Source organism: Oryctolagus cuniculus, chromosome 12 (genome assembly GCF_964237555.1).
Source record: "Oryctolagus cuniculus chromosome 12, mOryCun1.1, whole genome shotgun sequence".
In the NCBI taxonomy this organism is placed as follows: domain Eukaryota; kingdom Metazoa; phylum Chordata; class Mammalia; order Lagomorpha; family Leporidae; genus Oryctolagus; species Oryctolagus cuniculus.
In genome coordinates this window covers 78,583,859-78,610,646 of record NC_091443.1, presented here as the reverse complement: position 1 = coordinate 78,610,646, position 26,788 = coordinate 78,583,859, and the positions used below count along the sequence as shown (strand labels likewise).

The window sequence follows — 26,788 nt, the reverse complement described above, 5'->3', positions numbered from 1 at the left end:
GGGGATGGACAGGTGCATGGGGGGGGGGGCAGCATACTGTGCTGCAGACGACTTGTGTAGCCACTGGACATAGCAATTAGGAGGTGCTTGGTGACCTTAGCAGGAGTCGACTAAGGAATGCTGGGATGGAAAGCTAAGTTGAACAAAGAGTGAAATAAGGAAGTAGGAACAACCAACTTGAGCTGCTTGCTTAAATGCCATAAAATCTGTGCAGGCCGGCATAGGCAAGGTGCGCTGCTATGTAGGAGACGTGGTGCTAGGTGCATATGAGGTGGGTAAGTCCCTGCCTACAAGGAGACTACAGCCTCTATTCCAGGAGGAAACAAAAAAGGTTGTAGCTGTGTGCTTTTCCACCTCAGAATTAAGTGACTAAGGACAGCAAAGACAGAAGTGGAGAGTCCGCAACACCCAATGAAGGAGACACAGAATTAGAAGTGAAACCTTGGGACTGTATGAATATTCACAACTCGTTTGGGGCAGCATTACTCTAACTTTCTCAGACCCCTCCCTATCACCATAAATAAGACAAAGCAAATAGAGCTTCCATGTAGAGAACAAGTCAGGGCTTTCACCTCATTCCTGGAAACTCTTTGGAGAATAGCAACTCTGTCACTGCCTTCTCACAAGACATGGAGCCCATCGTGTGCTCCTGTTCTAGGGACTCCTCCTTCTGGATCCTCCCTCCCTTTACATTATGAATTACGGGGAACACAAGAGACCAGGAGCAGCCAGGACCAGAGCCCGTGTAGACAGAGGGGCTTGGCAGAGCCCCTGGGTGTGGTGAGACACTGTGTTGAGGTCAGGAAGGTGGTTAGCAGAAGGAGCAAATGAGTGCAGAGAAGGGGAGGCAGTTGTCCTGTCAACGATTCCAGGAAATACCTGAAGGATTGCTCACGTGTCTGGTTCAGTGTGCTTTCTTCCTCCTGGAGTGGGGTTGGAAGACCATGGTCAGATGCAGACAGAAACAAGAAAAACTTTGCAAAACAAAGGGGGAATTGAACTGTCCCAGTTCCATGAGATGTCTTGGAGGACGCTCTCAACATGGGAGCAGTTGTTGAAAAGGGTTTTACCTTTGCTAAGTTGACCACACTGCTGAGAGCGGCACTCAGAGCTCAGAAGGGCAAGCTGCTAGCCTATGTGTGTATTCCTTGGATTTTTTTTTTTAAGATTTTTTTTTTTAATTTAATTGAAAGGCAGAGTGACAGAAGGAGGGAGAGAAAAAAATCTTCCAATGCCTTTTCACTCCCCAAATAGCTGCATCAGCCAGGGCTAGGTCAGGCTGAAGCTAAGATCCTGGAACTTAATCTGGGTCTCCCATGTGGTTGACAGGGATTCAAGTACTTGGACCATCTTCTGCTGCTTTCCAGGCATGTTACAGGGGGCTGGACCAAAAGTTGAGGAGCTGGGACTTGAAGGGGCATCCTGATATGGGATGCCACATGACAGGTAGCAACTTAAACTGCTGTACCACACTGCTGGCCCCCAGGTTTGTATCTTGTACAGACAGTTCATGCACTAGTTAAAACAAAGAACATCTTGAATCAGCCAATCCAACACATTTCTCATTATGCTTAGGACATGAGGGGGGAAAATTGATAGGCCTTCTGTTGACTTAGAGGTATTATATAACCATAATAACATGGTTAAACAGTTTTATTTACTCTTACTAAAAAATAAATATTACTAAGTGAAGATAAATTTATGTCAGTATATTGCTAGTACAGTGGATAATGTTTTAAGTCCTGTTTATTAAGTACGGAAATACTCTCAACAGATCTTTATCTTTTGTTCCCCTCTTGCAAAAGGCTGGCAGTGTAATATTTTATGATATAGCTAATATAATCTCATCTAGAATTACTTCCTTTTTTCTCTCAAATTTCTGCTTGGGGACTGCCTCTAATACTTTATTAAGGATTGCAATTGAAGATTGGCTGTTAAGATGTCAGCTGGACCACTGATTTTACAGATTTTCAAGTGCATGTAAATATTTCAAGAATGCAGATGCTAGTTTACTTGATCTGGGAGGGGGCCTGAGTGATTTCTGATAGATAGATAGATAGATAGATATGTATATATATATATGTATATTATATATATAAATAAACATATATATGTATGTATTCTTCAATGTGGAATGGTTGGTGTTGAGCCTGCAGGGAGCAGGCTGGCCCCAGAGATTCCCCAAGTCCACATTTCTTTGCCTCCAGGTCTTACATGGATTTCTGTATTTCTAACAAGCTACCAGATTATACCGTTACTCCTAATTCTCCATATACACTTTGAGAAGCAATGCCTAAAACCATTCTTGATGAAAATCTTAATACAGTTCATAATTGAAGTGCCATTATAATGAAAAAGTATTTAAAAACATATTCATACACTTCAGATGCCAGTTGTATATACAGAAGAACTGAAATTTTTATTATAAAAAATAAGAAGCTTCCCTTGATTTTAGGGGCAAAGGTATACTTGTGACCAGGGCCAAAATAATTTGCAAAGAGTTTTAAATCCACTTAGGCATCTAAATTAGCATTTGATTGAAACCATGTAATATAGAAGAGATTATTTAGACAACTATAATTTTAAGGGCAAGGCTGCCTGCTTGCCTTATAAAAGAACTACAGTATGAGTCCTGAAAAACTGTGACCCTTAAAATTTCCAGGATTACCTTTTAGTTTCATTGAGAAACTTAAAAATACCGGTCTGCAAAGCATGCAGTTCTACTTAAAGAAAGCTCTTTAATTCCTGATGGCTGTAATTCTGGTATATGTTATTTTTCAAATCAATGCCTAAATGTTATTTATTAAAATAACAATATGTTGTTTTGAAATTGTTTAAATAAAAGTATTTAAATCTCCCATTGCCGTGTGTAATGAGTGGAAACAGCCTCTGTGATCAATGCTTAGTAATGAGCAATCCTGTTGATAGCGTCTTAGCAGAACTTCTAAAGACCATCGCTATTTAGCTCTTTAATGCTACTTTAAATCAGACACAACTTCTCAAATGTATCTCAACACCTGAAAATCTTAGGAACTGTTCTTCTCTTGGAGTAGTTTAAGAAATCCTATTGATTTAATACGTCACTGAATAAGAAGTTTTTACTGTAATGTAAATTTAAAATATATTATCTCAAAAACTAAAATAAAAGAAAGAAAGGCAGAAGGAAGGAGGATGGGAGGGATGGGGGAGGGGATATCGTTATGTTCTTAGACTTGTATCTACAAATCATATTGAATCTGTTAAAAATTTATTAAAATTAAAAATGAAATTAAAAATAAAAATACCTAAAAAATAATATAACCTGTAAAAATTCACCTTAATGCTACCCTTTTATTACTTTGAAAATTTCAACTTGATGTCATTATCTTCTGTTGTCTATAAGCAGTGAGAACTTATTAATTTTTACTGTATAATAAGCATTGAAAATGAGTTCTTTTTCTATTTGACAAAAATAGAAATCTTATTGGTGACTGAGTTTTAGTAGTCTTTGTGGATGCTTGTGGCTTAGCCTAATTTCAGAGAGCTTTGTGAGATATTAAACATTTCAAGTAAAAGATGAGAACCAAGAAACATAGCAAGAAAAAAGCTAAAAATGGAGATGTAGAAATAGGTAGACCAGCAAGCAGACAGGCAAATATAAATCTTTTAGAATTGATCCTTGAGAAGGGAGTAAGCCACTGGGCAATCTTTTCCGGACTCTCATTTATTAGAGAATAATTCCCCATATCAGGGACTTCTGATCTTGTTTCTGCTGGATATCCTTTGAGCAGTGCCTAACTCAAAATAGACAATAACTGTTTCTGAAAGTAATGAATACAGCAGGGACCCTCTGGAATGGTGTAGAGGTGGCTGCAGAATCCTGATAGGTGAAGGTGACGAGAGAGCCTTGCACAGATCACCAAAGCAGGATACTTAAGTGATGAGTGTAATGAAGAGTGGGCACTGCTCCATGCTTCATCCTTTGTGTGGAAGAGTGGCACTCTTAAATGAATACCTTGTCCCTGGGATGGATGCCAGTGGAATATTATGATCGTGACTCAAGGATTAGTTTCCACAGTGGAGTCTGATTCATAGCCTACATATTCCACTAACTGGTACCGTTGAACTGTGTGGGTAGAGGCTCCAATCAAGCTTTCTGAAAAGAAGCTTGAAGGGAAAAAGACTTTGACAGGTTTTTAAGAAAAATCCATTTGACTGACTTTATGTTTATCATGTTTAGCTTCCATCCAGATTTGAGGTAAGGGTTGGGATTCTCAGGGTAGTTCCTGGAGTCTCAAGTAACTGTTTTAGCCAAGAATGACCTTTACTTTTATACCAAGGCTGACAGACTGAACCATCTTAAAGAGTTGCAGAGCTTAATGAGTTGAACAAGTATTTGTCAGAAATAGAATATGTGCCTTCCATATTTGAAGAATTTATAATTAATTGGAAGACAGAATAATTCATAGAAAACAGAACACGGTAGTATAACATATTAATATACATATACATGCTTCAGGCAAGTGAACATCTAACCTCTGAGACAGGTGATTGTATAGTTTTAAATTAACTTTAACTTTTTATCAGAGTAACACATGTCTATTTTTAAAATCAGATGTTATTTCTCTGAAGACTTTCTTTTTTTGTGTTCTCTCTTCCTATAATTCCTTTTAGCCAAAGTGTGTACTTCTTGGGTTAATCTTATAATTTTTCTGTTTTCTGTTTCTTTGCCTCCTTATTCTGCCTTCTGGAAGAGTTCTCCCTTTAATTTTAAAAAAATTGATTATTTTCATTTCTACAGTTCTCCCTTGTTTCCTGGTGATTCTCTGTTCTTCACATCCCGTTTGTTATATCAGTACAATCTCTTATTTCTCTAAGGATATTTTAGCTCAGTTTCTTTCTGCTTTGTTTTCTGAGTTTTGTTCTGAGTCTTACATTGTCCCCAGTTCCTGTGGGTCCCTTTGCTATTGTTTTCCCTTGTTTTTGGACATTTTCCTCCGGGTGTTCCTATGGGAGTGCCACTGTGGAGCTGCCTGCAGGCTCTGTTACTGGTGGGCTCACTGTTGGGCAGACGTCAGTATCTGGAGGTCTTTTTTCCTGAAGTCAGGTTCTTTCTCCTGAGAAGAAGCTCCAGAGGATTGCCCAGTTATGTTTCATAGCTGTGCTTGGTGAGAAACCGGAGTTAAGGTGACTTGTTTCCGGAGGTTCTGCATCAAGTTCATTCAGGATAAACCATGTCTTGAAAGTTGTATTTAGTTTACTTAGAGGTTCTGAAGGTATCTACTTTACAGTAAATGAGTTGCCTGATTTCATTCCTATTTTCTGAGATGCTTTGCGTATGTTCTAGAGGTGGGGCATTGTAGTGCAGTGGGTTAAACCACCTTTTGCAATACTGGGCTGAGTCAAGTACTGGCTACTGCATTTCTGACCTAGCTTCCTGGTAATGTGCTTGAGAGGGCAGCAGATGATGGCTCAAGTATTTGTGTCCCTGCCAGCCATGGGGGAGACCCAGATGGAGTTCTGGGCCCTTGACCTCGGCCTGGCCCAGCCCCATCTGTTGAGGTCAGTTGGGGAATAAATCAGCGGATGGAAGATACTCCTCTCCCTCTCTCTGTCCCTCTGCCTTTCAAATAAATTAATTAATTAAATCTTTTTTAGAAAAGGAAAAGAAGATGTAATTTTCTTACTATATTTCTCTGCTTTTTTCATTCACAAGAATATATGTAAATATAAATATGTATGTCTGTCCTTTACAGGAAGAGAATCAACTTATTAAAAATGCTTTTTGTGGGGCCAGGCTTAACCTTGCTTGGGATATCTGCATACCATATCAGAGTTCAAGTCCCCGCTCTACTCCCAATTCCAGCTTCCTGCTAGTGCATACCATGGGAGGCAGTAAGTGATGGCTCAAGTAGTTGGGTTCCTGCCACCCAGGTGGGAGACTGGATGGAGTTCCCATCTTCTGGCCCTAGCCTGGCCCAGCCCAGGCTGTTGCAGGCGTTTGGGGAGTGAACCAGCAAATGAAAGATCTTTCTGTAGCTCTTCCTATTGCTCTGCCTCTGTAAAACAAAAATAAAGATGGAAAAAAATCCCTCCTACCCATCTGTATGTAGAAGTTTAAAGCAGTCAGCACATCTTATAGGTTATATTTCAAAAAACTCTGAGATAGAGATTGTATTAGAAGAGAACAAACTCAGAAAAGTTAGAATTATTTATTCAAGATCATAAACCCAATAGCTCTCATATTTGGGCCACAATTAAGCTCCTTAATATATTCTAAAGCAACTTTCTATGACGCCACTCACCAGAAGGACTTTATCCTGCCGTGGGAGAACCCTACAGGAGAAAGCTGTTTGGGGAAGGTTATTTTGATAAAAATTACATCAGAAAGAAGAGAAAAATAGAGTTGTCTAAAGGAAACATTCCATTCCAGCTATGATCTGATGAATACCTTTTACATTCCAAAGAACTTATATTCTACAACAAGTCCATTTTTATTGCTGTGAAAACCAAGTTCAGAGATTATTAGTTCACGTGTTACTAAGGAGTCAGTTTCTCTTGCAAGTACGTCTTTTCCTCTTCCAATTTGTGCCACAAGATTTATAATTACTTTGTTCTTTTGATTACTTTTCATTGGTCAGACAAGATAGAGCTTCAAAAAGTTCATGGAAAACTCACATCATCTCCTTGAAGCCCCCTCATATTTACCTCGTTTCTGAGTTTCATTGTCACGTTCCTTTTTTTCAATATCTATTATAAACCACCTACATCATCATCAACTATCTGTTCTTTTTTTATTTTTCAACTATTTTAAAACATTATTATGGAGCATTGCAAACACTCATAAAAGTAGAACGAAAAATGCAGTGAACAGCCATGTGTGCCTGTCTCACGCAATTTCAGAAACTATCAACATTTTGTCAGTCGTTCCTCCCATCCTCTCGCCTATTTTTATTTGCTGGAATCTTTTTTTTTACATAATTTTCCTCAATCATATTTTACCTATATATGTTTCTGAATATATCAGTGATAGATAGGTACCTTTAAAATGTTTTGCATTATTTAGTTATTTATTTGAGAGAGAGAGAGAGCTTCCATCTACTGGTTCACATCCCAAATGCCTGCAACAGCCTGGGCTGTACCATGCTGAAGCCAGGAGTCTGGAGTTCCATCCAGATCTCAGATACGGGTGCAGGGATTATTACCTCACTGCTGCCTCCCAGGGGCTTTGTTAGCAGCAGTGAGGCCTCAGTTACTTGGCCTAACAGTTAAGATGTTCTTGGGATGCCATCACCCCATATCAGAGGGCCTGGGTTTGACTCCCAGCTCCACTCCTGATTCCAGCTGCCTGTGAATGTGTACCCTGGGAGTCCGCAGGTGATGGCTCAAGAAACAGGATTCCTGCCATCCACATGGGAGACTCAGATTGAGTTCCAAGCTCCTGGCCCAGCCTCAGCCGTTAGCAGGCTTGTAGGCAGTGAACAAGTGGATGGAGATCTCTCTCTCTCTCTCTATCTCTATCTCTCTTTCTCCCTCTCTTCTGTGTCTCTCTCTGTCTTTCAAATAAATAAATAAATAAAAATTTAAATAATCTTCTAGGTATTATCTCTGTTTCTGGTTCATGTTTTTTTTTTTTTGTTTGTTTTTTTTTTTTGTTTTTTGTTTTTTTTTTTTTTTTTTGACAGGCAGAGTGGACAGTGAGAGAGAGAGAGACAGAGAGAAAGGTCTTCCTTTTGCCGTTGGTTCACCCTCCAATGGCCGCCGCGGCCAGCGTGCTGCGGCCAGCACACCGCGCTGATCCGATGGCAGGAGCCAGGAGCCAGGTGCTTTTCCTGGTCTCCCATGGGGTGCAGGGCCCAAGCACCTGGGCCATCCTCCACTGCACTCCCTGGCCACAGCAGAGAGCTGGCCTGGAAGAGGGGCAACCGGGACAGAATCCGGCGCCCCGACCAGGACTAGAACCCGGTGTGCCGGCGCCGCTAGGCGGAGGATTAGCCTAGTGAGCCGCGGCGCCGGCTCTGGTTCATGTTTTTAACAATTTATCAAATCTACAAAAAAATCAGAGTATGCCTATTTATGTTTAAATTTTTATTTGGCAGTTACTGGGAAAAAGCTATTATAATTTTACATCCATCTAATTATCTTTTGGGGATGTTCTTAAGAACTCAATTGTATATGATTCATATAAGCAGCTCAGTCTTTTAGTTGGTGCATTTCTTAAAAATTCTCCTCGTAGCTGTCTTTCCTTTTACTGTAAGTAATTATGTATTTGGCTGTTGGGATTTTTTTCTCAGCCTTCTTACCCTGGAGTGTCATTTGTAGATTTTATCAGACTGCTGGTAAATCTTCTGAAATGTACTGATGCCATTTTTTTAAGCAGCCAGTCAAATCTATTTATAATTGAATTTTTCCCAAGCTTCTCCAGCTGGCAGGTACCACTGGACACAAAATAATAATTACAACCCAAAGTTCACCAGCTTAGTTCTCCTCTTCCACTCACAGAGGATCCCCAGCAGCTGTCGAGTACCGGGGGATGTTTCTGGGCTTCCAAGGGATGGCTGCAAGCACTCGTGAACAAGGTTCCCTCTGGCTGTGTCCTCCTGGACTGTGGCTCTTCCTTCTTAGGGGACTTCTTTCCCAGAAGCATCCTTAAAAAAGCTTGTATCAACCTTTCCTTAGATATGATGAGTCAGCCTACTTGGGACAAAACAAGTGGAGTCATGATTCTGAATACAGTGTAGTGGCAGATCAGCCAGCCCCGGGGGCGTGTCTGAACTCTAGACAGCAAGAACTAAGAATAAAGTCTTAAAGCTGAAAAGTACTATTTTTACTGAACACCTTCTTAGAACACAACTGTCCAATAGAGGAGCAAGTAGCCACATGTGACTGATGAGATTTAAATTAAGTTCAATGAGATTTAAAATTCTGAGCCTTACTTGCACTAGAAACATTCCAAATGCTCTCCACACCTCTGATGAGTGACTCCTGCATTTGGACAGCACAGATACAGAACATTCCTGTTATTGCCAGCAGTTCTAGTGGACAGGGTTCGCCTAGAACATTAAGTTTCAGAGCTACAGGGCATTGATACCCCTGTAACTTGACAGTGCCCCAGTGTATTGGGCAAGGCGCCTGACAGTGCAGCACTTGTGGCTGTGGTTAAAGGAGCGGAGCTGCGTCCAGTGGCCTTATTTTTCTCCACCGGTACCTGCCTTGCTGTTTAAGTCAGAAAATGTTGGTTCTTAAAGGGATCCATTGAGTTCTTATTTTCTTAAACAACAGTAACCCATTGTCTCTTTTTTCCTCCCTGTTTTCTTTGATACATTATATTCTTCAATAAAAATAACATGCATTTTCAACCTTGGGAGAAATCTTAAAAGATGTTTACAGACTAGATAACCTTACATTTGATCAGATAGGTAACCAAATTACAGGAATCATCCATTCCTGCTTCTGAAACTTAAAAAAACTGAGAAAGCATTACTCATTTCAAAGCATAAAAATTTTTAGTGAAAACATCTTATGCTATCACTACATAGAGTAGTCTTGTGTCAAGAGAGAATGAGGAATGAGGAGGGAAGGAAACTATTTGGGGAATCATTTGGTAATTATTTTGTTTAGAAATATTCTCTGGCCATATGTACAATCTTTGCACATGGTTCTCGCCGTTTGTCATACTGAGAGTCAGTCTTGGAATATTCTCACTGTGCATCGTTTCTGTTTAATACTGTTCGCTGATTAGGGAAGATACTATGGGAAATTTAACAAACATGGTTTAAACATATTAAAGAAAGGCAGAGAGTTGAAACACTTGTGACTTCAAGGATGCTAGATGAGTTCCATGCTGTTTCCAGGAAATGAACAGGAAGAGCACCTCACTGAAGTCTATAGAACGGAAGCTGCAAAGGGCAGGCATTCGGCACAGTGGGCAAGCTGCCGCATGGGCTGCCTGGCTTCTCTGCTTCTGGTCAGCGTCCTGCTGATGCATGCCTTTGGAAGCAGCAGGCGATGGCTCAAGAAGTTGGGTCCCTACGCTCACATGGGATACCTGGGTGTGTCGTGGAGTCCTGGGTTCAGCTTGGCCCAACCCTGGCTATTGTGGGCATATGGGAAGTGAACCAAGGTCTCTCTGTCATTCTGGCTTTCTTTTTTTAATTTTTATTTATTTGACAGGTAGAGCTACAGACAGTGAGAGAGACAGAGAGAAAGATCTTCCTTCTATTGGTTCACCCCCCAAATGGCCACCACAGCCGGCGCTGTGCCGATCCGAAGCCAGGAGCCAGGTGCTTCCTCCTGGTCTCACACGCTAGTGCAGGGACCCAAGCACTTGGGCCATCCTCCACTGCCTTCCCGGGCCACAGTAGAGACCTGGACTGGAAGAGAAGCAACCGGGACTAGAACCCAGCGCCCATATGGGATGCCGGCGCCGCAGGCGGAGGATTAACCTAGTACGCCACAGCACTGGCCCCTCTCTGGCTTTCAATTAAATGAAAATAAATAATTTTTAAAAGAAAACTTTGATAAATACTGAATTATTAATAGTGTTTTCAAGACTGACTAATGCTAGCTGTTGTTTAATATACAAGAGAAACCTCTTTAATATGCAGTTCGGTGGTTTATAAATTTCAGTTTCAGTTGTGAGGAGTCTTTAAAATATTCATGGAAAGCGCATTTTATGAAAAACTCTTCATGTAATTTCAAGATTCTTTTTGCACCAAAATCTCTTCATTCCACTTTTCCCACACGCTTTCTGAGGTAGCCCCATTTCTTTAAATATGATTATAACTGGACTCTGGAACAGTAAGTCACATACGGTGATGAGCTAAGTAATGACTTCCTGCAATGCTCGGTGCATTGCTGGGTCTTTCACCATATGGAAAACCTTAGAATTATTTTTTACCTTCCCTTTAGACATTGTTTAAACATTCTTAGATTATGTTTAATCTGGGTAGTTTTATATGAACCTAGGTCCACGCAAGTTGTGAATTTCACCTCTCACGGATATGTATGTGTTTAACTTGGGGTTAGTGTCAGTAGGAAGTCAGGATTGTCATCTCATGAGCCTTGAAAACTAGAGATTGATGTAAAATACCCTGATCTGCCAAACTACCAACTATAAAGCATTGTATTCTGTGGGCCAGGGATGGGAATATGGCTCATAGCCACTAGAGGGCAGGAAAGGTCAGGAACGAATGGGGAAGGCTTGGGACAAGTATAGGGAAAGCTTGGACCACTATAACTGCACCAGGAACATTTACCATACCCAACACAGTGAGAAACAGAGCAGGGAATCAAGAAACCAGGCAGGAGCCAAATGTTATCATGTCATCACACTGGTGGCAGAAACCTAAGTTCAAGGCCAGGTTGAGGAAGGCATTCAGATTGCAGGGAGTTGAGTGGGTCATCTGCCCCTCATGATGACTGCTCCAATTCTGTTGAACATACTGACCCTATAAAAGTGGGCAGGTGGTGCTTAGAGCCCAGCATCTAAAACATCAAGGGAAACTGGAAACCATCTTTTTTAAAATATTGTAGCATTTTCTGTCACAACTGCTGATTCATTACTTTTTTTCTGTAATGAATGTTAGATTCTTTACTCTTTTCTGCCTGGTAAATTTCCTCTGCTTCATACTCTATTCTTCAACCTTAATAGTTTTTATTAAGAAGGGATTAATTGAGACAAACATGAGTTAGCATGATTTTCCAGTAAGTCATGCTGTTTGGAATTTTGGAAGCTATTTGATAATTTACAGTTTATCTCTACATATTGAATACCTGTATACAGGAGAAAGGGTTTTATACTTTTCCTTTACAATTTTAATTGTATGTGCATGTAAGTCAGCCATGTAAGATGATAGCTCCGTGGTGGGAGAAACACTCCCCTGCCCTCAGCACAGAGCCAATCTCTTACATTTGGTGACCTTGGGGAATGTACAGTCAAATTGGAGTAGAAGAGTACCAGAATACAGGTGTTGAGACAGATACAAGGTGAAACAGAAAAGTGGCAATTTAGTATCAAGAAAATTTACATTAAAGTGGCATTGAGCTGGACCTTATCACTATAGGATATACACAAGGCAAAAATGAGAAAAAGAATTTCCAGGAAGAAGGAGCAGAGTAATTTTTATTGGGGATACTTAAATTAATAGAGAAGGCTGCAAAGTAGGTTAGAAAACAAATGTAGATGGCCTAGAACCACATGTTAAAGAATTTACAGTTTTTCCCCTGGACCAACTTTTTTTTTTTTCTAAGGCGTATTATTTATTTGCAAGGCAAAGTTACAGAGCGAGAAGGAGAGACAGAGAAATATTCTATCCCCTGGTTCACTACCCAAATGGCCACAATGGCCGAGGCAAAGTAGGCTGAAACCAAGAGCCAGGAACTCCATCCAGGTCTCCCATATGGTGGCAGAGGTCCAAGTACTTTGGGCCATCTTCCACTACCTTCCCAGGTGCATTAGCAGGAAGCTTGATTGGAAGTGGAGCAGCCTGGAATCAAACCAGCACTCATGTGGGATGCCAGTGTTGCAGGCAGTAGGTTAACCCAGTATATCACAACACTGACCCCTGGGCCAGTATTTTTGGAATGCTTTTTGGATCAGTCCCTAAAATAGCTCATGTAAAATCTGTCCCATTTTCAAATAGGTTTATGTGATATCACATGCTCCATGTCTTAGAATGATAAATTGTACACTAAAACTAAGTTTCTAAAGTCCAGGAAGTAAACTTTGAAATTTGGTTTACCTAGATGTATCCCAGTTACATAGCCACCTTTGAACTCTTGCTGTCCGGCAAATTCATTGTTCCTCAGCACACACTTTAGGAAATGATGTTGATGGAACAAGTCTTCAATTTAGCAAGTCTTCTTTCTTAAAAATAATTTTCATAATGTCAGTGTAAATCTTAACTTCTTACGATGTAAGTCCGCAAGAAACACAGATACATAGACACCTGACTCCTTTGGCTTCCTTTAGAGGGATTCTGTTCTGTTATGTGTAATTGTCTTGATTCACATTGTGTGTCAATCTTAAAAGGACCATTCCCATTTGAAAGTAGGCAGGGCTGGCGACGCGGCTCACTAAGCTAATCCTCCGCCTTGCGGCGCCGGCACACCAGGTTCTAGTCCCAGTTGGGGCGCCGGATTCTGTCCCAGTTGCCCCTCTTCCAGGCCAGCTCTCTGCTGTGGCCAGGGAGTGCAGTGGAGGATGGTCCAAGTCCTTGGGCCCTTCACCCCATGGGAGACCAGGATAAGTACCTGGCACCTGCCTTCGGATCAGCGCGGTGCGCTGGTCACAGCGCGCTGGCCGCAGCAGCCATTGGAGGGTGAACCAATGGCAAAGGAAGACCTTCCTCTCTGTCTCTCTCTCTCTCTCACTGTCCACTCTGCCTGTCAAAAAAGAAAGAAAGAAAGTAGGCAGGATATAAACGGATAAATTTAGATGATTCTGCTCATTTATCTTCAGCTGTTATGGGTGACCATTTACTCTTCATGGTGTTTTCCAAAAATCCAACAGAGATGGGGTTCTCAACACGAGTTGTTGGACCAGCGGGTTGTATCACCTGAGAACTTGGAAGAACTGCAGACTCACAGCTGCACCCCATACCGCTGAGTCAGACATTGCAGAGGTGGGGCCCTGTAATGGGCCTTGAAAAGCCTTCCAGATGATTCTGACACACACTGATACCTGAGAACCGCTAGAGTGGGTAACTCAGCCAAACGGCAGCACGCTGGGTGCAGCAGCCTCCATGCTGCTTTCCTCAGTTTATCCGTTTTAGAGGTCATCGTCTCACTTAACTTGTTTTTCAATTAAATAGCTGAGGTTTTGCAGCTTTGCTCCTTGGTTTCTTAGGCGTAAAAGCACTCTATCTTTTGTCAACAGCGGCAGCCATCAGCTAATTTTGTTTCCCCTTTGAACTGCATAAAGAGAATATTAGCTTCCCATTCTCCCTTGCCCAAGTAGCTTGGCAGACATTCCTCAAAAGAAAAAATTAATTTGTTGGGCTTCAGGAGTGTGAATCTCTGTGACTGTTTTCAATAAAAAATGAATGTTTCTGAAAGCAAGAAACTTACGCTTTTTCTCAGTTTTCTAGCTGTGAGTGTTGCCTGGTCGAGGTATGCCTGTAAACCTCTTGTCATTTTCCTTTGTTTAGAAATACAAATCTGAAGCAGTGAGATGCGTCCTTCCCGTTTTTAGAGGGAAGAGTGAAGTTGAAAAAATGCAAAACTTTTCTCACCTTTTAGAGTCATCTAGCTTACATCAACTTGCATAAAATGTGTGTTGGGTATATTAAATGTTAACTTTGAAAATAATTATAAGATTCTATTCCTATTTGGCGACACATGGCTTTCCTGTTATTCCTTGTCTGCTTCAGAGTTGTGCTTTTCTGTAGCATATTAAATGGTTTATATTTTTTAAATCGTCTCAGTAAATTAGAACTGAAATCTCAGGGCATGTAAACATAAAATTGCCAGGGAAAACTGCCTGTACTTGCCTGATTTCACAAGTGTGTGATGTCTGCACGGTGGATAGCTGAAAAGAAATGCAACTTCAGAGGAAGAGAACTCAGTCTGCAAGCGATTTAGACAGTGGCTTCTCCTGGCTTCCCCACCAGCTCCTACCCTGTCTGTTCAGTGCAAGCCCTTTTCAGGCTGTGAGGGTTGATAAGGGCTATAGAATGTGTGTTTCCAAATTTTCAAGTAGGGTGAAACTGTTTTCAAAGAGCAAAATACAGTGAGGTCTTAATAGTCAGCTCTCCCAGAGTCTGGGTGCACAGTAGATCACAAGCTTGGGACACTGAATTTTTTTTTTAAGATTTATTTATTTATCTAAGAGGCAGAGTTAGAGACAGAGAGAGGGAGAGACAGAGAGAGAGAGAGAGGTCTTGCATCTGATGGTTTACTCCCCAAATGGCCACAACAGCGGAACTGGGCCGATCTGGAGCTTGGAGCCAGGAGCTTCTTCCCAGTGTCTCAAACAAGTGCAAGGATGCAAGCACTTGGGCCATGTTCTGCTGTTTTCCCAGGCTGTCAGCAGGGAGCTGGATCAGAAGTGGAGCAGCTGGGACTTGAACCAGAGCTCATATGGGATGCCAGTACCGCAGGCCAGATGCTTATCCTACTACACCACAGCACCAGCCCCAAAACACTGAATATTCACTTTAAGAAAAGACATCTAGGCATGGGTGGTTGGTGTGAGCGGTTAAGAAATGGCTTGGGACTCCCACATCTCATATCAGAATGCATGGGTTTGAGTCTGGCTTCTTCTTTTCCATTTCCAGCTTCCTGATGATGCACACCCTGGAATGCAAACAGCAGTGGCTCAGATAGTTGGGACCCTGCCTCTGGGAGACCTAGATTGAGTTTTTAGCTCCTGATTTCAATCTGGCCCAGCCCCAGCTGTTATGGGTATTTGGGGGAATGAGCCTGCAGATGGAGATCTCTCTGGGTCTCTCTGACTCTATTTAAATAAACCTTTCAAATAAATTAAGTAAATGAAATTTTTAAAGATTTATGTTATTTATTTGAAAGGCAGAATTAGAGAGAGATCTTCCATCTGCTGGTTCATTCCCCAGATGGCCACAACGGCCAGGGATGGGCTGGGCTAGACCGAAGCCAGGAGCCAGGACTTTCATCTAATCTCCCACATGGGTGCAGGGGCCCAAGTACTTGGGTCATCCTCCACTGCTTTCCCAGGCACATTAGCAGGGAGCTGGATTGAGAGTACAGCAGCTGGGGCCCGCACTGTGGCGCAGCAGATTAAAGTCCTAGTCTGTAGCACCTGCATCCCTTATGGGCACTGGTTCAAGTTCCAGCTGCTCCTCTTCTGATCATAGCTCTCTGCTATGGCTTGGGAAAGCAGTGGAAGATGGCCCAAGTCCTTGGACACCTGCACCCATGTGGGAGACTTGGAAGAAGCTCCTGGCTCCTGACTTCAGATCAGCTCAGCCTTGGCCCTTACTGTCATTTGGGGAGTAAACCAGTGGATAGAAAACTTTCTCTATCCCCCACCCCCTTCTCTCTCGCTGTTTCTCTCTCTGTAACTCTTTCAAATAAACAAAATAAGATAAAATACAATAAAAGAAAGTGCAGCAGCTGGTACTGGAACCAAGGCCCATATGGGATGCTGGCATTGCAGGCGGCAGCTTAACCCATTATGCCACAATGCCAACCCCAAGTAAATGAACTTTAAAAAAAATGTTTTTTTTAAAAAAAAGCATCTTGGACCCATTCCTGAGGCTTAGTGGGTTAAGCCTCAGCCTGTGGCATCAGCATCCCATATGGGTGCCGGTTCAAGGCCTAGCCACTCCACTTCATTCCAGCTCCCTGCTGATGTACCTGGAAAGGCAGCGGAGGATGTCTCCAATGTTTGGGCCCCTGCACCCTTGTGGGAGACCCAGAGAGAGCTTCTGGCTTCAGCCTGTCCCAGCCCTGGCCATTGTGGCCATTTGGGGAGTGAACCAGCGGTGGAAGATCACCCTGTCTCTCCTCCTCTCTCTGTATCTCTGCCATTCAAATAAATAAAAATAAATCTTTTTAAAGAAAAAAAAGGAAATTAGTTAAATTTAGAGTAGTTTTTTATAATGATTTTTTCTATTATAATAAATCCATGTACTATGGCTTTTCAGAAGGAGGATATCATTTAAATAATAGTTTTTATAAAATTTTGGAAGTGAAAACTATATGGTTCCATATCAGAAGATACTAAAAATGATCCATTCGTGTTGTTTCTCCTATTTTTCTCAGGGATTCACATGTGAGAACATCCTTTATATCAAAATATTGGCTTTTCAAGTATTAAATGAGAAACACATTTTATTTCTTCACTTATAAATAGTAGGAGGATTTAAACTTGACCTTAAACAAATAAGCTCTTAATTTCACCTTCGTGTCTCAGCTTTGGAGTTTGGACTTCTCTCTGGTCTTTCATAGTCTTCAAAATTGCTCTGGATTTCTTGGCATAATTTAAATAATGGTATTAACAGTAGCTTGAACATTTTTATGGCTTAAATTCATTCAATTTATCTTTTTTCTGCCTGCCTCAGGTTTTGTTTTTGTTTTTTTTTTCAGAATTAGATAATCTGTTCAGAGGAACAATGACATTTACACCCAGAGAATTTGAACACAGCTCTGTAAAGACACTGATTCAGATATTAAAGCAAATGCAAGTTTCTTGATCTTGACTAATTTGATCTTGATCTTTTCTTTAAAAAAGGTAGCTTAAATTTATATGTGCTTTCTGGCTCACTCAGGTTCCTATTTTCATACGTAACTTTAATCAGTCATTGAGATTAGTTGCTATTTCACATTAGCTTGCTGTAGCCTTTATGATTACACAAAATAAGAATTATCTGGGTGGGGAGGGCAGCGCACTAGGTTAATCCTCTGCCTGCAGCACTGGGATCCCATATGGGTACCAGATTCTAGTCCCGGTTGCTCCTCTTCCAGGCCAGCTCTCTGCTGTGGCCCGGGAAGGCAGTGGAGGATGGCCCAAGTGCTTTGGCACCTGCACCTGCATGGGAGACCAGGAGGAAGCACCTGGCTCCTGGCTTCGGATCAGCACAGCACCAGCCGTAGCGGCCATTTGGGGAGTGAACCAACTGAAGGAAGACCTTTCTCTCTGTCTCTCTCACTGTCTAACTCTATCTGTCAAATAAATTAAAAAAAAAAAAAAGAATGATCTTGGGTGTTTATGCAAAGTGATCATTCCACATGTAACAAATAAGGCTTTGTTTGTAATGGCAAAAGATTGGAAACAATCAAAATGTCTGTCAGTAGGGAGCTGGTAAAATAAATTTGGTATTCCATATGATGGCATACCACACAACCATTAAAAAAGGTACAGCATGTCTCTGTGCTTTGGTGTTGTACAAGGTCGTGCAGACAGCATTGGAGGAGAGAAAGCAAAATGCAAAGAAGTGTATCACAGGAGTTGGCATTGTCATGCAGCCGATTAAGCTGCCACTTGTGACACTGGCATCCGTGTTAGAGCACTGGTTCTAGTTCTAGCTGCTTGCCTTCTTCCAATCCAGCTTCCTGCTAATGTGCCTGACAATGCAGCATGGGATGGCTCAAGTGCTTGGGCCCCTGCACCCACATGGGAGACCCGGATGACGTTCTAGACTCCTGACATTGGCCTGGGCCAGCTTCAACCACTGTGACTTTTTTGGGAGGCAACCAGTGAATAGAAGACCTCTCACTCTCTCCTCCTCCCTCCCCCACCCCAGTCACTCTGTCTTTCAAATAAATAGATAAATCTTTTTTTTTTTTTTTTTTTTTTTTTTTTGACAGGCAGAGTGGATAGTGAGAGAGAGAGACAGAGAGAAAGGTCTTCCTTTTGCCGTTGGTTCACCCTCCAATGGCCGCCATGGCTGGCGCGCTGCGGCCGGTGCACTGCGCTGATCCGATGGCAGGAGCCAGGTGCTTCTCCTGGTCTCCCATGGAGTGCAGGACCCAAGCACTTGGGCCATCCTCCACTGCCTTCCCGGGTCACAGCAGAGAGCTGGCCTGGAAGAGGGGCAACCGGGACAGAATCTGGAGCCCTGACCAGGACTAGAACCCGGTGTGCCCGCGCCGCTAGGTGGAGGATTAGCCTAGTGAGCCGCGGCGCCGGCTGACAAATCTTTTTTTTTTTTTTTTAAGAAAAAAAAATGTATTTCTGCAAGAACTCTGAAGGAATCCTCAGACACAAAATCACGGTTCTCCCCGAGGACAGAGCGCGGACTTGGACACCTGCAGACTAGAAACCCTTTCATTGCCTTTTTTACCTCGAACACTGTGCTATGTGTTACTTACGTTTTTAAATTGCTTTTTAAAAATCATCTTGATTAAGAAAGTGCTGAGATCCTAGTCTGAAAACTGAACACCCAAACACTATATAAAATTCAATTTTGCTGATTTAAAAAGCATGATGAAAATTAGAAGTTTGATGTTACACCAAAAACTTTGGCTATTATTTTTGGATTCTGAAGAAGTGATTTTTCTTTTTAACACTTTTTTTTTATATCGTAGATTTACCTCAGGAAATTACTTGTAGCACATTTGTAGAGATATTTTTAAAGTGTTCTTCAAAGTTGTGACACATAAACTTGTTTTTAAAATTCTGATTTCTTTCCCTCACATTGGAGTCTCTGAAAGCAGAACATTCAGCCACTATTCTTATCAGACTTCGTAACATTTTGTCCTCCTAAATTGAGTGCATCTGTAGCTCTCAGTGAAATTTTTACAAAAACAGCTATTTGGATTTTTTTTCTTTTTACATTCTAAAAATTGTTTTCAGCAACTGTAATTCATGTCACTAAGATGTTAGAAAAAGTATGATTTATTAACTAAACTGTGTCCGCTACACAGATGGTCCCATTTAAAATCACCTGGTGTTCTAAATGCTCTCTCGGATCCTCAGGCATTTTTAATTGACATTTCACCAAATATAGGTTTGCTTCATGCAGTAAACTGCATGCAGGTCAGATATAGGAAATAACTCCTGCGAAGCAGTGCGCGATGTTCGGCTTTTGGAACAATTGGTTGGCCAGGGAAACGTTAACGACCATCACAGACTGACTTGCCTTCCGAGGAATGAGTTTAAAACTTTGAATTTTCCTTTGTAAATGGAAAAAGAACCCCTAATTGTTCTGTATTTATAGCAACCATATGTCCCAGACTTTCCAGGGTAGTTCCCAGTTTCCTGTTCTCCGTCTCTTTCGCAGACCAATGTATATTGATTTTTAGTTTGGAAAATTGTTCATTCCCCTAATATTGAAAATAGAGTTCTCTGGGATCATTTCCTTTTACAGAGAAATCAAGAACCTCATTTCAGATCATTCGTTTTAAAGAAAGAAGGCAATATTTGAAATGCATTTTTTAATGCCAGAACCACTTAGGGCAGGCACACAAGTTCTTGCCACGTAAGATTTTTGTTCTGTGCTTTTATGTTTCTCATGAGGAATCAATGAACAGGGGGAATATGGAGCAGTTAAAAACTGGTGATTTCTTAGGGAGGTGGGATGGGATATGTTTTCTCTTTCACTCCCTGACTACGCCCTACCTCTGCAGTGGAGACTGAAGTTATAGGTTAAGACTTGTAAGTTAACAGATATTTAAAACCAAGAGGGAACATAATCAGCACAAGAACCAATGCCATTGAGTAGCAGGGAAATGCAGACAGCACCTCAGTGATACACCACTTCACACCCACAAGGAGGAGTAGCATCAAAAGGCAGGTGAATAGCGGCAAAGACAGGAGAAATTGGAACCCTCAGACATTGCTGACGGGAATGTAGAAGGTGCCGCCACTTTGGAGAACAGCCTGGTAGTTCTTCCAAGGTTGAACAGAATTAGCATGTGACTGACCCAGCAGGTCCACCCTGGAAATGTATACCCAAGAGAAATGAAAACATAGGTTGGCACAAAAACTTGCTGTCAGGTGTTCCTAGCACTATCACTGAAAATAGCCAAAAAGTGGAAACAACCCAAATGTCAACTGATAAATGCATAAATAAAATATAGTGTATCCATGCAGTATAAAATTCAGGAATAAAATACTGGTACTTGCTATAATATGGATGCACTCTGAAAACATGATAGTTAATGAAAGAAGCCATAGAAGCCCAAATATTATATAACGCATTTATGTGAAATTCCAGATTAGACAAATCCATAGACAGGAAGTGGTTGGTGGTTGTCTAGGACTGAGGGGAGAGGGCAAAATAGGGAGTGACTGCTGGTGGGTGTGAGCTTTCTTTTGGGGATGATGAAAATGTTCTGGAATGATTGTGCTGTTGGTTGTACAACTCTGAAAATACTAAAAAAAATTGTGCACTTTAAATGGATAAATTGTGTAGTATAAGAATTGTATCTCAAGCTATTTTTTTTTTAAAGAAGAGTCTTCTGTAGTTTGATTGACACATACTGTCTTATACCTTCTGTTGTAGTGATTTTCAGTCAGGGACGATTTTGACATTATGACAGTGCCAGCAGTGCCAGCTGCTGGTCGCAGCTGGAGGAGGGGTGCCACTGACAGCCAATGGGTAGAGGCCAGGATGTCACCCAGCATCCTTCAGTGCACAAGATAGCCCTCAAAACAAAACAATTACCTGACTCCGGTTGTCGAGTTAAGAAGTTAAGAAACCCTGTTCTGTGGCTGTGTTACTCTAGTGGAAACTCAGCCAGGATTTTTAAACATTATAAGGTCACAAATCATCAAACAGGTGGATGTTCGTTTTGCTAAGGACAAGGCTGTGTGTGAAGACTGAACACAGAATGTGGTTTTTAATGTTTTTCTAATTTTTGGTTAACATGATAGATAAATGTACATCTTATGGAGTGAAATGTGATATTTCAACATGTGTACAGCATTTACTGATCAAATGATGATAATTAACATTTCCATCTCTGTATAATTGCTTTGTGTTTGGAGCCTTCCAGTTCCTCTCTTGTAGTTCTTCATAAATTACATATTATTGTGAACTGTAGTGATCTCACTGTGTTGTGGAATACTTGTCTCTGTTCCAGTACCCATTATCCAATCCCCATGTAGACCCCCTTCCCCCAACCCTCATCAGCCTCCAGTAATCACTAATCTACATTAAAATTAACTTCTTTAAAGATTTATTTATTTATTATTTAAAAAGCAGAGTTACAGAGAGGTAGAGAGAGTGGGGTGGAGTCCCCAAATGGCCACAGTGGCCAAAGCTGGGCCAATCTGAAGCCAGGAGCCAGGGCTTCATCCATGTCTCCCATGTGGGTGCAGGAGCCCAAGCACTTGGGCCATCTTCTCTGCTTTCCCAGGCCATAGCAGAAAGCTGGATCAGAAGTGGAGTAGCCAGGGCTTGAACCGGCACATTTATGGGCAACAGCTTTATCTGCTATGCCACAGCGCTGACCCCATTAAGATTGACTTTCTTTTCTTTTTTTTTTTTTTTTTTGGACAGGACAGGCAGAGTTAGAGAGAGACAGAGAGAAAGGTCTTCCTTTTTTCTGTTGGTTCACGCCTCAATGGCCACTGTGGCCGGCGCACTGCGCTGATCCCAAGCCAGGAGCCAGGTGCTTCTCCTGGTCTCCCATGGGGTGCAGGGCCCAAGTACTTGGGCCATCCTCCACTGTACTCCCGGGCCACAGCAGAGAGCTGGCCTGGAAGAGGAGCAACCGGGACAGAATCCAGCGCCCCGACTGGGACTAGAACCCGGTGTGCCGGCGCTGCTAAGCAGAGGATTAGCCTAGTGAGTCGTGGCGCCGGCCTACTTTCTTTTAACTTCCACATGTGAGAAAGAACATATTATATTTGTCTATCTGTGTCTGCCTTATTTCACTTAACATAATGTCCTCCAATTGCATTCTTTTTGGTGCAGATGACAGGATTTAATTCTTTTTTATTGCTGAATAATATTCCAGTGGGTATATATGACATGTTCTTTATCCATTCATCCACCTATGGACATATAGGCTGATTCCACATCTTGCCTATCGTGAATAGTCCTGCAGTGAATTGGGGCGTGCAGAATCTTTCATATTATGGTTTCAATTCCTTTGGACATGTACCCAGAAGTGGGATAGCTGGATAATATGAAAGATATATTTTAATTTGTTTTAGCAGTCTCCATACTGTTTTCAAAAGTAGCAGTATTTATTCACATTCTCACCAGTAGTGTCTAAGAATCCTTTTTTCTCTAGTTCCTTGTTAGTTTTTTCCTTTAGATAATAGCCATTCTGACTGGGGTGAGATGATTTCTCACTGTAGTTTTGATTTGCATGTCCTGATGGTGAATGATTCTGTGAACTTTTTTCATACATTTGTAGGCCATTTGTAGTTCTTCTTTTGAGTCATGTCTATTCAGATCATTTTACCCATTTTAATTGGATTTTGGGGATTTTTTTAGTTTGTTACACAAGGTGTCTTCCAGAAATTCATGAAAATGCTTATTATGAAAAATGCATTGATTTAATTTTATAATAAAATAAAGATATTTAAATGTGATTTCTGCAAACTTTAAAAAGTATTTTTTATATTCTGGATAGTAATGCTTTAATTTGTCAAGTAAATAGTTTGTATGTGTTTTCTCAAATTCTGATGGCTTGTGATTCACTCTGTTTTTCCTTTGCTGTGCAAAAATCTTCTTAATTTGATATAATTCTATTTGTTGGTTTTTCACTTGTTGCCTGTGCTTTTGTGGTCTTATTCCAAAACATCATGGCTTAGATGAACATATTGAACTGTTTCTCCTGTGTTTTCTACTGAAAATTCTGCAGTTTCAGGTGTTACTTTAGGTCTTTGATCCATTTTGAATTGATTTGAACAGGAAGAGAGATGGAAGGAGGGTATCAGTGTTCTGTCTTGTGCATGTGAATATCCAAATTTCCCAGCATCTTCCTCCAATGTATGTTTTGGTGCCTTTGTCAATAGTCAAATGACAGTAGATTTGCAAGTTTATTTGGGGGAATTTCTATTGTATTGGATTGGTGTGTGTCTATTTTCATGCCAGTACCCTGCTGTTTTGGTTACTAAATCTCTGTGATATGGCTTGAAATCATGTATTCTGACACATCTAGCTTTGTTCTTTTTGTTTAATTTTTTTGTTTGTTTGTTTTGTCTTGGTTTTTGTGTTTTTGTCTTACTATTTGGCTTCTTTTCTGCTTCCATGTGAATTTTAAGATTTTTTTTTCTAAGTCGGTGAAGAATATCATTGCATTTTGATGGGACTTGCATTGAATCTTGAAATCACTTTGGGTAGTATGAGCATTTTAACAATATTAATTATACTAATCCATGAACAAAGGAGATCTTCCTATTTTGTGTGTGTGTGTGTTTTCTTCCATTGCTTTGACCAGATTTTGTAAATTTCATCATAGCATTCTTTCATTTCCTTGATTACATTTATTCTAAAGTAATATTTGGTAACGTGTGAATGGGATTCCTTTCATGATTTTTCTCTTCAAGTTTATTCTTAGAGTATAAAATGCAACTAGTTTTTGTATGTTGATGTTGTATCCTACATATTTACTGAATTTGTTTCTAAGCTTTAATAGTCTTCTGGTGGAGTTTTTCCACTTGTAAAATCACATCATCTGCAAACAGAGATAATCTCATTTCCTCCTTTCCTGTTGCTGGGCCTTTTATATCCTTCTCTCGCCTTTCAGTGGTGCTTTCAGTGCCCCCTTGCGTAGGAGCAGTGAGAGCGAACACCCTGGTCTGTTTTCCAGATCTTAGAGGACATGCTTTCAATGGTTCCTTATTCAATGTAATGTTCCTTGTGGATTTGTCATATGTAGCCTTTATTATGTTGAGACATAATTTTGAGATGCAATTTGTCCAAGATTTTCGTCATGTAGGGATGTTAAATTTTATTGAGTGCTTTTTTCTGTATCTGTTGAAATGAGCATATCATATTATCCTTTGTTACATTGATGTGATATATTGCATTGGTTGGTTTTCCATATGTTGAACCATCCTTGAATCCCTGGATGTCTCCTTTTTAATTTCTAGTCTTCATTTGAATCTTTTCTCTTTTTTTCTCTGTTAGTCTAGCTAAAAATAAAGTTAGTCTGTTTTGGGGGTTGCTTTGTTTTGTTTTGCTCTGTTTCATTTATTTCTTCTTCGGTTTGTTCTTATTTTTCTAGGTCCTTGATATGTGTCCTTAGGTTGTGTAGACTACCTTATGTGGAGTACTAGTTTAATACCACATGTACTTTAAAGGGTACTACGCAGCCTCTTGAGGTGTATTTGAAATCTTTCTATTTTCTAATGCAGTATTTCTTGCTCTAAGCTTTCGTTTCGTGCTACTTCTACTGTATCCCATAAGCTTTGGTGTTTCATATTTCCCTTTTCATTTTTCTTTAAATTTCCTTTTTGATTTCTTCAGTGGTCCACTATCTTTAAAAAATATTTATTTATTTATTTGAGCCGACACCGTGGCTCAATAGGCTAATCCTCCACCTAGCAGCGCCGGCACACCGGGTTCTAGTCCTGGTCGGGGCGCCGGATTCTTTCCTGGTTGCCTCTCTTCCAGGCCAGCTCTCTGCTGTGGCCAGGGAGTGCAGTGGAGGATGGCCCAAGTGCTTGGGCCCTGCACCCCATGGGAGACCAGGAGAAGCACCTGGCTCCTGCCTTCGGATCAATGCGGTGCGTCGGCCTCAGTGCGCCGGCCGTGGCGGCCATTGGAGGGTGAACCAACAGCAAAAGGAAGACCTTTCTCTCTGTCTCTCTCTCTCACTATCTACTCTGCCTGTCAAAAAAATTTATTTATTTATTTGAAAAGCAGAAATAGAGAGAGAGAATCTTCCATCCACTGGTTCATTCCTCAGATGGCTTTAACTGCCAGGTCTGGACCAGGCCTGGGCCAGGCCAAAGCCAGGAACCAGGAGCTTCTTCCAGGTTTCCCACATGGGTGTAGGGGCCCAAGGACTTGTGCCATCCTCTACTGCTTTCCCAGGCCATAGCAGAGAGCTGGATCGGAAGAGGACTAGCCAGGACTCAACTTAGTACCCCTCTGGATGTCTCCACTGCAGGTGGAGGCTTAATCTTCTGTGCCATAGTGCCAGCCCCTAGAGATCAATTTGATTCCTGACTTCTCTAGACTCCTAATATCAATTACAGAGTGTTTTTTTATTCTATCTCATCTGTTTAATTTCTGCCTGTATTTCTTAGCACATATTCCTTTCTTGCCTGACACTTCTGTTCTCCTCCTCTTTGTCTCTCTACACTCCTTATACCAGAGAGTAACTGTTTGTCCTTCAGGGCACAGTGTGGGTTCCATCTCCACCAGTGTGGGGCAGATGCAGGGGAGCTTCCCCTGTGTGCTAAATCCCTGTATAATCCAGTCATTCACCTAGGGGGCCATGAGTAGTGATCCACTATTTGTTCAGTAAGGTGCTATTCAGGCTCCATATATTTTTATAACTTCTGAAGTTACTTTTATCATGTACTTCTCATTCCATTGTGATCAGAAGATATACATGATATGAGTTCAGTGTTTTTTGTTGTTGTTGTTGAGGCTTGTTTTGTGGCCTTTTATGTGGCCTATTTTGGAGAATGTTCATGTGTTGATGAAAAAACTGTGCACCCTGCAGATGATGGACGAAAGGTTCTGTAATTGTCCGTCAGGTCTGGAGTATAGTTTACCTCTGATGGTTGTAGGTTTTTTGTTTGGAAGATCTGCCCACTGATGAAAGTGGGATATTTGTCTCTCACCCATTATTGCGTTGGAACCTATTTCTCTTTTTAGATATAATAATGTTTCTTTTTATAAGATGGATTATCCAGAATTAGGTGCATGTATATTTATAATTGTTGTATATTCTTGTTGGATTGATCTCTTGGGGCTGGCACTGTGGCACAGTGGGTTAACGCTCTGATCTGAAGCACTGGCATCCCATATGGGCACCAGTTCGAGACCTGGCTGTTCCACTTCCGATCCAGCTCTAGCCACAATAGCCGGAGCTAGGCTGATCCGAAGCCAGGAGCCAGGATCTTCTTCCCAGTCTCCCACAGGGGTACAGGGGCCCAACGTGGGCCATCTTTCACTGCTTGCCCAGACCATAGAAGAGAGCTGGATCGGAAGTGGAGCAATTGGACTTGAACTGACGTCCATATGGGATGCCAGCACTGCAGGCGGTGTCTTTAGCCACTATGCCACAGTGCCGGCCTCATCTGTATTCTCTTGAATTTCATTGAATTTCCTTAAAATCATCCTTTGGAATTCCTTACCAAATACTTTGCCAATACTTTTAAGTTCTGTGCTAGAGCTACCATGTTCCTTGGGAAGTAGCGTGTTACCTTGTTTTTCATACTTCTCTTATTCCTCAGTTGAGATTCGCATAG

The 26,788-nt window shown here is 41.3% G+C and overlaps 1 protein-coding gene and 1 non-coding gene across 6 annotated transcripts in view; one reads left to right on the top strand and one right to left on the bottom strand.

Annotated features, from left to right (window-relative positions):
* Nucleotides 1-26,788, top strand: part of NEDD4 (NEDD4 E3 ubiquitin protein ligase) — a 147,107-nt gene that overhangs the window by 61,147 nt on the left and 59,172 nt on the right. The window lies entirely within an intron of this gene.
* LOC127484047 (small nucleolar RNA SNORA38) lies at nt 2,126-2,239 on the bottom strand. The gene has a single exon (XR_007910828.1). It is a non-coding gene; the product is annotated as a small nucleolar RNA SNORA38 (small nucleolar RNA).